This window comes from Drosophila sechellia, unplaced genomic scaffold, assembly GCF_004382195.2.
Source record: "Drosophila sechellia strain sech25 unplaced genomic scaffold, ASM438219v1 Y_24, whole genome shotgun sequence".
Taxonomy (NCBI): Eukaryota; Metazoa; Arthropoda; class Insecta; order Diptera; family Drosophilidae; genus Drosophila; species Drosophila sechellia.
Window position 1 is genome coordinate 31,355 of NW_022611392.1, and position 12,332 is coordinate 43,686.

The 12,332-nt window shown below is 37.8% G+C and overlaps 1 pseudogene; it reads left to right on the forward strand.

Annotated features, from left to right (window-relative positions):
* The first annotated feature begins 12 nt into the window (after positions 1-12).
* LOC116803432 lies at positions 13-12,244 on the forward strand (annotated as a pseudogene).
* The last annotated feature ends 88 nt before the right edge of the window (positions 12,245-12,332 follow it).

Here is a 12,332-nt window from a genome sequence, read left to right on the forward strand (position 1 = left end):
AACGATATATATATTATAATGTATATTATAATTTAATGAGTAGGCCTGAAAAGTAAAGTCATACTTAAATATACAATACAAAATCCTTATGAGGCTTAGTTAACTATTAAAACTTTCTGAAATGTCTGTAATATTTAATGCGAGTGTAAATACTAAAAGCGCTGTTGAGTATCAGACAATATCATCCACACAAAGTCATTTAGCGGAGGAGCAGTCGGAGCGCTTGCACAAGTGGATTTCAAATGATCAACTCGAGAAACTTCATTCGGCGTTTCTTAACACTCCCGAGCGTCATGTGGCATTGATGAATTGCGTATCATACTTGAAGAACTAGACATAACGTTCAATGATTCAATGTATACACGGCTCTTTTAAAGATTAATCAGAATCGTGATTTTAAGGTGGATTGGAATGAGTTTGTATCTTATTTAATATTTGGCTTTCAAGAGGAGGATCCGAGCAGCCAAAAGGAGTCTTTAATTTTACCAATCTCCGGACCCCCAATGGTTAGGAAATCAGAACACCGTTCAGCTATATGTTGTTTGGCCCTCCTCAAAGCCAAATCGGACCAAATACCAATTGATGAAGTAACCGAGACTATTAACTTTTCCTTTGGCGGTGAGGATTCTCCAGAAGCTTCTGGAATGTGGGTCACGGCCAGCCACGAGGGAATGATGCGTTTTTGGACATCTCATATGGAACCAATTCGAACTGCATCGTCGGAAAGCAGTAAGTTTAAATAAAATATTTTACGTTATAAAAAACATATCCATTCCATTTTGTAAATATATTTTATATATATTATATCTTCGTTGAAACGATCTAGACGTCTACCAAAATCTGTCCTTCCCTGTGTGTATTTTACATCAATCTGTCGAAACTTCAGGAATTGTTAAAGATATGAATCGATATTCCCATATAAGATTCCAAAAGAAATTTTAATACAAATTTTTTTCTGTATCGTAGTATTACTGTTACGCAGTATACGTAAAGTGTGAATACTTTACTTTAAATTTTGCTAATTGGTACCACGGCAACACCTCCAGCTAACCGATCTTGGTGCCATGCCGATAGACATGATATAGGAAAAAACATATAATCGAGTAAATATATAAATAAAAGAATATTATGAGCAGACAAGGTCAGAACTTGAGATAATATTATAGTCTATTCCAGTCAGAACATACTCTGTGGCGGTAATGTCACCCAAAGTTGAATATATCTACAATAAATGAATGATACAGAAATTTGTAGTAAATCTCCATGAAATTGATAAATTTATCCGACTAATAAAGACAGGACTTAAAATTTTAATAAAACTAAGCTTACAAATAAATCCTGTGAATTCGGGAACTACTATAGACTATAGATATTAAATATATAACTATAAATTATTTATCAGGATTTTTAGACGAGTCGATCTGGCCATGCCCGTCTGCCTTTCCGTGTAAGCTATGTGATTCCGGGAACTTTAAAACCTTGAAAGTTAAGATTAAGCATGTAGATTCTAAATACTTTTTTTTAAGATTTCTTACCAAATCATCATACCTGTTGCTTTCCTGCCGAATCCATCCTGAAACGTAAGGCTTGGCCCTTATACCCGTTGTTTGTAGAGTTACTATCAGTAGTCGAATCAATCTGCCCTTGTCTGGCTGACCTTCTGTCTGTCCATCAGTCTGTGTGAACGTCTCGATCTCAAGAACTATAAAAGCAAGATGGTTGAGAATAAGAATACAGAATCTAGATTCATAGACGCAGCGCAAGATTGTTGACCCACATTGGCATGCCAGAGCCCGTACAAAACTATATTTTCATACTTTTATCAGTCTTATAAATTTCTATCGATTTTTCCAAAAAATTTTTCGAACGCCCACTATAACGCCCCAAAAGCGAACTAAACTGCCACGCCCTTGCTTTCGAACATTTTTCTATTATATTATACATATTTTTATTATATTATATTATATTATTTTATTTATATTATGTCTATGTTCACAAGTACTATTAAACATGTCATCCAGATTCAACATGAAGATCCAGTATACCGTAAACCCTTCAAGTACCCCAAAGCGTTGACCAAGAAGCCAACAAACAAATCAAAGAAATGATAAAACAAGAGATCGTTCGCAAATCAAAATCCCCTTACTGTTCTCCTATTTGGGTGGTCCCCAAGAAGGCAGACGCCTCTGGGAAACAAAAATTCATGTTGGTAGTCCATTAAAGGAATCTATATGAGATAACTGTTAATGACAAATATCCCAAAAAAAATGCTCCAGCTACTTTTTAGAGATGTATGAATAATCTTCTGAAAGATTTGATCTACAAAGATTGTTTACTCTATTTAGACGATATTATTGTTTATTCCACTTCATTGAATGAGCACATTTTATCTCTAATGAAAGTCTTTTAGAAATGAGAAACAATGAAACTGCAGCTAATAAATGTGAATTCACGAAGAAAGAAACTGTATTCCTAGGGCACATTGTTACAACAAATGGGATCAAACCAAACCCGAACCAAACCAAAGCAATCACAAACTTTCCACTACCTAAGACACCTAAGCAAATAAAATAATTTTTGGGACTATGTGGGTTCTATCGCAAGTTCATTCCTAACTTTGCCAATATTTTTCAACCTATGACCCTCAAACGAAAGAAAGGTGCTGTAATATATATGAAATGAAAAGACTGAAATGTAAAGACTACGAATCATTTGAAACATCATACCCGATATCAATCTACCCTGGTTTTTTAAAGCCCTTTCCTCTAACAACTGACGCAAGTAATGTTGCTATTGGTGCAGTGGTATCACAGAACCATAAGCCCGTTTGTTATGCCAGCAGAACGCTGAACGAACACGAAAACAGTTATGCTACTATTGAAAAAGAATTGTTAGCCATAGTTTGGGCTACAAAATATTTCAGGTCATATTTATTCGGCAGGCCATTTGAAATATTAAGTGATCACAAACCACTGGTAAGGCTCAATACTATCAAAGAACCGAACATGAAATTACAAAGGTGGAAAATAAAACTTAATGAGTTCGATTATATGATAAAATATCTTCTAGGCAAAGAAAATTATGTCGCGGATGATCTTTCCCGCACGAAGATAGAAGAAGTCATGGTTGGCGTAGACGCAACTATACTTCTCTAGACAAATGGAGATAGAAAAAGGCGAATTTGACACAACCAGTGTAAGTCACTTCTTTCAAAAACTAAAGATTAAAATAATCATGAACTCACCAAAGCCCTCATTAAAAAATATGTGTGCACCAAGAAATGTTCAATTTACTTCCCTAATGATGAAGATTTTCTGATCTTCCAGAGGGCATTTACTGAAATCATAAGCCCTAAAAATTTCACAAAACTTTGTACCACAAAGCTAATTGACATACTAACTTTTGCGGAATTTAAGGACTTAATCCTAAAGAAACATAAGGAACTTTTACATCCAGGTATAGAAAAAACCATTAATTGGTTTAAAGAAAAATATTATTACTATATACTATTAAATACTATAATTCGAAATATTATCAATGAATGTGAAATCTGTAATCTGGCAAAAACAAAACATCGAGGCACAAAATTGACATATGAAACAATACCAGAAATATTTAACATAAGGGAAAAATATATATATAATTAAATGTTTGCAATACTCATATGTGAAAAAAATATAATTTTATTTCACTGAATGATTAAAATTTTTTATTTGTTGAAGAACACCGACCAATTACAATTAGGTCTCAAACTGAACTCATCTAATTATTCTGATTTTATTGACATTCAAGCCTCGGTATCGAGCTTTTCTGATATGGACTTTGGACTTAAGGGATCTGATCAAGTGAAGAGAAAGAGCTTTGGAGTTGCTGACTTTAATTGTCTTTGGATTTCTCTTGGATTCAAGTGCATTCGCTCTTGGATACAAGTACTCTTAGATTTTTATAGTTTTGTTTATTGAAATCTAATACTTTTGTTTTCGGATTGTGAGTCCGAGCTTTGAACGTGGGAACATGACGATGGGGTGAGGGCTTAGGCAAGAATGTTTAAATTAGGGGACGGATGTTTAGTCTACCAGTGGGTGACTTATTTGGAGTAGGGAATTTTCCACTCAACGCAGACTTGAGGATCATATGACTAGTTGAATATATTCATTGACATCTGTTTCTAGGTGCGAATGTTCATCTTTTTGTTTACAATATTTGACAATAATTTTCTTAGGTATATTTTTAAGCTTATATGCTAAATACAGAGTCAAACTAATTATCATGGTGACAAATGTTGTAATGCATATAATTTGAAAAAAAGTTATAGTGGTGTTTTACATGGGATTTTATCATTTATTTTCTTTGTAAGTGATTTATTGGTTCTAAACGTGTAACATTGTTGGTGATATAAATGGTTTGTGTAAAATTTGCTAGATTATTAGAAATTAGCAACTCATCTATTTGCATGGTACAATTTTTAATTTTATTAATGTTGTTTCATGAGATTAATATTTTGTTATTTGTACAATCTTGGTTGACAACTGTTTCAGGAATATTCCATGTTAAAAGTATATTTGGTTCTATATAGATTATTTGGAAATTTCTATGGGTTTTAGTGTATATGCATTGAGTTTGCTCTTGTTTTATAAGTCCAACAATACATTTGTCTAATATTACTTTATGAAATACTTGGTTATTGAATATCGAATATTTGCTCGGTTAGAATTCATCTGGGTACGGAACTATTTGAAATATCGGAACTTTGGGGACCTCGCTAGGAACGTGGGAAATAATCAAAATTTCGTTCGTGTCTGTCTTGAGCCAAGTTGATCTTTTTATCTTTAGTATTTTCTCCGAATTTACGTTTTTCAAATAATCGTGTTTTAGTAATTTTGGGTTAAAGATTCCTAGTCTAGTTAATTGCATACTTAACTCTATATCTTCTATGTATTCTGTGAACTGTTGTAGGTTGAATATAAGTATCGCAATTTGTTGGTTTTGTTATTTTTCTAACTTGAGCTTATAAATTATGTCAATACAGCTGTTGATTATGTCGACAATCATACTTAGATCATGGGTTTTCACGGAGTCTTCTGACTTGTTATTAATTTTTTCTTCTAGCACTTCCCTATCGTCTTCATCTAATGTACCGAATAAGTATTTATAAGCTTTCCCTACTACGTTTAAAAGACCTCTTTTGCTTCGCTGAATAATTCTTAAACCATTTATTTCCCGTTTTAGTTTATCGACTAAATATTGTATCTGTGGTACATTGGGATAATCATTTGCTTCAGTTACTAGGTTTTCGAACATATCATATCTTTGTTATGTTTATACTCAAATAATGGTATTCATAGCTGGTTGGAATTTCCATTGTTCCAGTTTGGAATATAAGATATCCATTCTTCGCACTTATTGGGTTTACTTCGATATTGCTGCATTGCAACCATGGTGATAAATGATAATATGCAACTAAGCATTATTAGGAATGTGCTATGTATCTTGCTCTTCATTGGTTGGTCTGGAATTATCGTATTTACTCTTATAAAATTTTCTCTGTTTCTTAAATTTTGATTTGTAATGAACGATTTTCCTGCCGCGGTTTGTCTCTTCAAAATGTTTACTGTCCACTTGTTCAATTTTCCCTGTCTTTTTAAATGGATTAGTGATTTTACTCTTTACGAGTGGAGCCTGTCTATATTTTATGTCAACTTCAAAATCATGCCTATTCTTATTAAGATATTCGATCTTGTCGATTTTTTCTTGTTGTACGTTAAAGTCTAGACTACCTGCATATTGAAAAATGACCGCTGGATATCGTTTAGTACTAATATGTTTTGTTTTGTGATTGTATAAGTTAGGTTTGGTCCTATTGTCCAGAGGTCCTTCCGATGGGTGGCTCCGGCAGATAGGTGTCCACGTAGATAGTTGATCCCTTGGTCCTGATTTTAGTCAGGCGGAATGTCTTCTTACGCAGATTATGGTGGAGGGCGTAAATTTTCACCCTTTGCTGGACACTGGCCTTCGGGCTCAGCGTGGATAAATTATATCAAATGCAATTGGTTTTACGGCAGAAGACGGAGTAGCTTGTTCTTTATTTATAAAGTGATCGCTTAGAACTGAATACAAAAAAGTGGAAAAATATGAATCTACCCTAGCTTTAATGCATCACGCCATAAACCCATGGTCGGCAAGCCGACTCAGCATTTATGCAGCGCATTTCGATACCCCGGAAGATGGGTATCCTATTGCACTGCTGACCGTTCTTAGCGCAGAGCGCTGAACTCAGTTGGGGCGCGTCAGCATTATTTATCTAGAGCTACTTAGTTGCTAAGTAATTTTAACGTAAACTTATGCTCTGTTAGTTGTTAACTACTCCCCCCTTCAGATTATGACCGTCCCCGGTTATATTGAGTTTATCGATGGTTTGTTGTATTAAGATGGAGGCTCGCCTTTCCTTAATGACAAAAAAAGGATGAGTGAACCAATCAGAGCAACGTTCAGAATCACTCCAGCCGCGAACCAAAGTTTAGGGGAGCCCGCGGCGTAAACCTCGTCCTTGAACCCTTGGATAAAGCGCAGATTGTCGTTGTTCATGCGTTGTAGCAAGGGCATGCTCAATACCGGGTCATGGCCGACGATGTTCAGTAGTGGTGATCTTGCTACGCCAGGCTGCCTATCTAATGTCTTTTGAAAATTTATGAATTCCGATCCGTTGACGGTAGCTGACCGCTCGAAGGTTATTAGGTGCATTCCTTTGACGAGAACCTCTGGGCCGCCGTCCGTGCTGACGCGGCCTGTCGCTTCGTTAATGACAACGATGACGTCATCTATAGGCACTACTGTTCCCAGGTTGCTGGGTTGAGTGTAGCACTGGGCTGGGATTCCCGCATGGAGCGGGCGCAGGTTTCGCGTCGCGACCGCTCACAGAAGGTGTTGTGCGTGGTTTCCGTGCACTCTGTGACCGCAAAGGTGCCTTCTTCACATTCCGCCAAAATGTCATCGTCGAGCCGTAGGATTATTTGACTATGTGATACCGGTATATGAGGACCTTTTTACTTCTCTAGGGTAGGCTATTAGTATATGGATAATATTATCGGACCGGAGAACTCTAATTTTAGCTGCTTCTAGTAAACTAACTATTGGAGTGTCTGGTTCAACTAGTGATTTCAGATCGGCATGACCAAGGATAGTGGGATTTATTATATCAGCCTTAGCCAATGTTATGGTTAGAATTAAATTGTGTATCTCTGTCGTCAGCATTCTATTTCTCGCTAGTAGTGCTTCATACAGGTGCGGGGTGTCAACCAAATTGTTATTCCGGGCCTTAATAATTTTATTAATGGTGTCGGTCAGTTTGTTTATCCGTTATTGAGTCTCTGAATTTATGTTAATCTGCCTGGAGTTTGAGTCCACTAGCTTAGATTCTGTCATCTTGATTTTTAGGAAATCTGAGGCATCAGGAGTTCCTGCAACTACCTTAAGAGCTGTACCTAACAAGTCTAAACTCCTCGCAATTCGGTGGTGTATTTTTAGAACGGACAACAAGTTTCTCAAATGATCTGTATCAACGTCTAGAAATTTGCGCATATGCGGCTGCGGAAAAGACTCAGACAATTTTTCTGTCTCATCTTCCATACTAATAAATTCCGAAAGGTTGCTCGAGTGCCTCAAGCAGTCACATTGTTCAAACACCAGTACATCTCCATCTGCGATGGGAATGTATTTGGCGTGAGAAAAATCGGTAATCCGCGCATTTGCCACTGCCAGGGTGGTGAGCGTTATGAAGGCGAACCTGCAATCCAAACGTAGAATGAGACCACGGCGTTTTTACTAAAGCCTAGGTCTGCCTGCACTTTTTGTTCTGTGCACAATGGGGTTAGCTTGTTTCCTAACCTTTTGTTGTTTTTAACAAATACCTCTTCTCCTACCACAAAAACACGGTATCGCCTAGCTGGGTTACATCTTTCGATATTGATTTGCTGGGCCTTTATCAACCTGTCTTTAATGCCTAGGCAGCGATCATTCGAACCCATGTGGAGGATCTCGACCGGTTTCTTCTGAGTGACAGAATGTATTGTTTTATTATATTCTATCGTTGCCCTCAAGATTAGCTCTACCGTATCGCTAATTTTTTTATCTTAAGCTTAAGACATCTGGCGATTTCTGTCAAGGTGCTGTGGAATCGTTCCACTTGATTGTTTGACAGGCTATGAAGCGGGGCCGCGTTCACGATGTCAATGTGGTAATTGTTTTTAAATAAAGAGGTGATCGTTTCCGAATTGAAGGCGGCCTCATTGTCGCAATATTTTGTTCTGATCTTGGGGAACAAGTTTACGAGTTGAAGCAAGGGAACTGTGACGTCCATTATTGTTCTGGACAGCACTGGCTGCACTACTGCAAGCTTCGAGAATTTGTCAACGCATGTTAAGAATTGCTTCTTATCGGTTGAGAAGATATTAATGTGCAACATTTCGCCGGTGTAGCTTGGTATGGGTGTTTCCCCAAGCTCCTGTTTTTTTGGGTGCCTGTCATATTTGGCTTTGGTGCATATTTGGCAATTTGCAACCACCTCCTTTGCTAGACCGCTCATTTTGGGGAAATAGTAATCGCGGAGGACTTGCTTGGTATTCTCCTGAGCCGCCCTGTGCACGACTGTGTTCTGTCGTGACAATCTCTAACTGCTCGTTTCTATTGGTTACGTCTATTTAAATATTTTTACAATATCGAAACTGCGTAGCCGGGAAATGAGCAATTAAGTCATGTTGAAATCTTGCCAGGGTGGGTAGGTCGCAGTGTATTGCATTTACCACCTCGGGGATCACGACTTTGCAACCAAGGCACTGCACCTGGAACTGCACTTGGAGCTGATCAAGGATCTCTCGACAGTTGCGTTTCTGTGCGGACTTAAGAGGTTCATATGCACCCGGCGGAAGCCGAAGCAAATTTGGTCAGACAACGCCACCAACTTTGTCGGCGCCAAAAATGAACTTCTGGAACTTCGAAGGTTACTTCTCAACAGCGAGCATCAAGGCTCCGTTCAGAACTTTTGCCTTTCGGTGACGATTGACTGGCGGTTCATCCCTCCACGGTCGCCCCATTTCGGTGGACTTCGGGAAGCAGCGGTGAAAACGACCAGACATCATTTCTACCGCGCTGTGGGTACGGTGGTTCTGGCCTTCGACGAGCTGAGGATGCTGGTGTGCCACATCTCGGCAGTTATTAACTCCAGACCTTTAGTTCCCATTTCAGAGAATCCTGCCGATGAGGATGTCCTCACTCCGGCGCATTTTCTCAATGTGGTCCGCCTTCGTCGTTTGAAGAGGCAGATATTACGGGCCTAAACTATAATCGGCTTGACTCTTGGCAGCGCATCTCCTTTCTTCAGCAAATATTTTGGTCGCGATGGAAGGAAGAGTACTTGACGTTGCTCCAGCAGCGTTCCAAGTGGCGCACACCAAAGCCTGGCGTAGCCGTGGACAACGTCGTTCTTGTTAAGGACGAGAATCTACCCCCAATGAGATGGCCTTTGGCAAGAGTCATGCAGTTGATTCCTGGCAGAGACGGCGTCGCTCGAGTTGGAGAATTGAGCGGAGTAATAAGGCGGGCAGTGAACAAGCTGTGTCTGCTTCCCCTTGAGGACTCTGTTGCAAGCCAAGCTTCCAATGGGGGGAGGATGTTGGGTCATGCAGCCGGCAAAACTGTGCAGTAGACTAATCTCATATTCTTTAATATTATAAGCCAAATTAGTCAGTGGTAGCAGTTGCAATGCCCATAGTGCAAACCGCTGTTCTCGCACGCATTTATCTGTACGGCTCTCATTCCTTGTTTGTTGTTGTTAGCTACCTACGTTAAGCTTGGGCGCTGCATTTCGGCTGTCTGCCCCGCCAATTGCCAATTCGTCGTGTTTCGGAAAAGACTTAGCTTAGGCCTTAGCTGCCTTAAACAATTCGCAAAATAAACAGTGTCGTAATATAAACAAACTTTCTTCGGTTTTCTTTATTTTTCGCAACAGCTATTGAAAAAGGTCAATAGCTAAACAATATAATATAATATAATATAATAGAATATAATATAATATAATTTAATTTAATCTTTTATTATTAAATGATAATCATAAGTAATCTTTTATACGTAATATTTATTATTGTTTCATAAAAATTTTATTATTTGAATGTCATCAGAATTTTCTTTAATAAATTAAATTTTTCGGTTGTTATAATTGATTGGTCTTTTCGTTAATGAAATATAATTTTGGTTATCTTCATGTCTATTATGTATGGTAGCAGCCGAAGTGGGAGATTCAGCGTAGACATTGCTGGCGCAATACACTAGAATAACTGCCCTGGAAGAATATTCGAAATGGTCGCATTAAGATCCTCGTTCAACCAGCCAATTATGGTTATTAATCTTTTGCGCTATATCAGGGAAAACTCGCTGAATAAGCTTCACTTTTGAGTATGTGATGTGATAGAAATCTGTAGGTAATGTGATGAATCCGGTCGAGGTGTCCACTGCAACTTTTTTATTTCCAATATCTAACAACTGCTTCGCAAACACATTTGAACTTTCATCTTGTTGCAAAAAATCTCGCATGTTAGTTAAGTCAAAGACACTAGAATAACAATATTCGTAACGCCATACAATTTTTTGGCACGCGATTTTTTGGCCATGGCTCTAGAGGTGGCTCCAGGCTCTCTCGAGTTTTTGTTCGAGAGAGAAAGAGCGGAGAGCGCTACAGCAAGCAGCTCTTTTCTACGCCTACAGTAACAGCAGACAACTGTATGTGTGCACACGTATGCTCATCCATTGTAAATTTGACAAAATATGCCCTTCACCTTAGAAGTTCGTTGACTTTAAATCTATATTATTTTTTATTAATTGACACCATGCGAAAAATTCTTGTTTTGCATTGCCTTAACGTTTTTTTTTATTTAAATAAAGCTTAGAAATAGTAATAGCCGAATCTATGTACATCACAAAATAAATTTCGAAAATGATTGTATTAGAATACTTGTCATTATGGTATTCAGCTTGCGACGTGACAAAAATTAATAAGGCAGTGATTGTTGAGTGCTTGTGTCCGCACTTCGTGCCTCCAGATATGACTTTTGCAATAAGCAGTTTTAATATTATTATTTATTTTATTAATTTTTATTTTCTACTACGTATTATTATTTTTTATAAATTATTTTGAGTGGGAAGAATAGCGCGCCATCGTCATATTGCTACGAAATTGGCCACAACTCCAAATATGTAAATTAGTTTCTTCGATCAGAATTGATTTCGGCACGAAAATCGTCTTCTAGCACAACACGCACACATATACGCGTTCTCGTCTCTTGTTTTTACTCACACAACCAAGAAAATTATATTTTTAGATTTCTTACGCTCCCAGTAAGCGAGCGGAAAGAGAGCAAATTTGGCCTTCACCAAAAAAGTGGCTGCATAGTGCCAAACCAATGCATGGCCGTTACGCATCTTGTTATTCTAGTGTCTTTGGTTAAGTGAAGTGTCTTTACGTACTGCCACAAATTTGATGATTTTAGGCATGCATTAAGTTCATCAGCAACAGTTGATCGGGGAATAACTGGAAGAGTCTGACGAAAATCCTGACAACAGAATCGTGGCCCTACCAAAAATATATTGGTTGTCACGAATATCTTTCAACGTTCTGTCCTGTGCCTCCTGTGCATCCCAAAAAATCAATATGAATACCTCTAGGATCTTGGCCATTGCGCTATTTTTGGCGATGTTGCTAATTGGTGTTTCGGTAATTTGCATGTTTAGTGGTAATTTAAAGGCAAAATGTAGAGTTCGCCCGCCTTCTAGCAGAGTCTATTCAGCTATTCCAGATGAAGCCAACGCTAGAGCATCATCATTGCCAAAAGCAATGAAATTAAAAACGTTTTTCCGGTTCCTTCAGGAGTATCAAGGAAATAAATTCCACCAGATCCACTCTTCACAGCTTCTATATAAGTGTCGTACGCAAATCTTTGTTGTTGATTTAATTGTGGGACATTTGTACGAACTGTTTCGGCCAATTATTCAATGTCGTACTGATGTTCTCTTTGCAACTCGTGGTTTAATGCATCGTGCATATGATGCATAAGATAAAAATTGACTGCCCATTTTATTTAGAAAACGTTTGTATAGGAAATAGAAAAATTCTGTTTCGAGGATTTTCCAGGCTATTTTTGGAACCTTCCCTTTTAAACCTTCCCTAGACCTCCACGAATAATTCAAGACCAAGGTGAGATAAATCCGTTCAGCCGTTCTCGAGTTATACTATATTATATGATATTATATTATTTTATAATTATTATTATATTATATTTTTTTAC